The following is a 1,354-nucleotide window of genomic DNA, read 5'->3' on the forward strand; positions in this document are numbered from 1 at the left end:
TTAGATGATATTCATTAGATGATATTCATTAGATGATATTCTTTAGATGATATTCTTTAGATGATATTCTTTAGATGATATTCATTAGATGATATTCATTAGATGATATTCATTAGATGATATTCATGAGATAACCCGTCCCTGTTGACATGCGTGTTATTAAAATGTGTTTGAAAAGTGAAATGCACCCGTTTCCTTCTCTCTGCTCAACACAACAACCGTCTGTTTTCTGCTGCTCTTTGGAGCTTTCGCCCACGCGTCAGAGCCTCGGCTGCTTCTTCTACACTCTTCCATTCGGCTTGTGGTATTGTGAGCCGTCAGAGGTACGGTTATGTTTCTGTGTGCTGGTTTCACCTCGACACGTTTGCCTCACATTCTTGTTGCCAAACGTAACGCGCCAGTGAGAACCATCTGAATAAACCCACCGATATGTAAAGTCTTGTGGACGGTGGTGAGGCGGGCGGCCACCGGTGTCAGCTGGTCAGCAGTCACCGGTGTGGATCGTTTGCTTAGATATTTGGTCATTTTTAGGTTTATCTACAAATATGTGATTATTTAAAAACACAGAGGGATTTCTGAGTGGTTTTGTTGGGAGTCACAGTGTAGCAAAAGATAAATCTAAATAAAAATAAATCAATAAATGTATAAAACCTTTAGGAACGTTTCTGGTTTTTGCAAACGTCAACATCCAAAACACTTTTGTGTTGAATTGATTAACTGAAATACAGAAAAAAAAGCTTCAAAAGTTAAAACTCAAACTAGTTACAGTAACACTGTAGCACTTCACTCTCAGACTGCAGGTTTACTTGTGGTTCCTAGAGTTTATAAAAACAGAATGGGAGGAAGATCTTTCAGTTCTCAGGCTCCTCTCTTGTGGAACCAACTTCCAGTTTCTGTCCATGAGGCTGACACATTGTCCAGTTTGAAGACTGGGATTAAGACTTTCCTTTTTTGATAAATCCTATAGTTTAGGGTCGGCTTGGGTTTCCTGAGCTGTCCTTTAGTTCTGCTGCTATAGGCTCAGACTGCTGGAGGACAAACTGACCACATGTCCTCTCTCTGCTTCTGTCTTTACTTACTCTTCTCTTCCTGTTTGTATTTGTAATTATCCTGATGCTCAATAATCCAGGTAGAAAAATCTAAAAAAATTTAATCTGGTCCTCTGGACATTCAAAAAAACAAAAAACAAAAAAAAATGTAGAAACGTTTCGTCTTTCATCCGAAAGACTTTCTCAGTCTGAGGTGCTGTATTCAGCTCAGTCTTATACTTCCTGTCCTCTCCGTCTCTACTTCCTGTCCTCTCCGTCTCTACTTCCTGCCCTCTCTGTTTCTACTTCCTGTCATCTCTGTTTCT

General features: G+C 39.7%; 1 protein-coding gene across 1 annotated transcript in view; it reads left to right on the forward strand.

The window, feature by feature from the left end:
* LOC119420781 (protein KIBRA) overlaps positions 1–1,354 on the forward strand; it is a 58,876-nt gene that overhangs the window by 29,817 nt on the left and 27,705 nt on the right. The gene's annotated exons all lie outside the window — the stretch shown is intronic.

The sequence above is a fragment of the Nematolebias whitei genome, chromosome 14 (assembly GCF_014905685.2).
Source record: "Nematolebias whitei isolate Nwh7 chromosome 14, NemWhi1, whole genome shotgun sequence".
Lineage (NCBI taxonomy): Eukaryota > Metazoa > Chordata > Actinopteri > Cyprinodontiformes > Rivulidae > Nematolebias > Nematolebias whitei.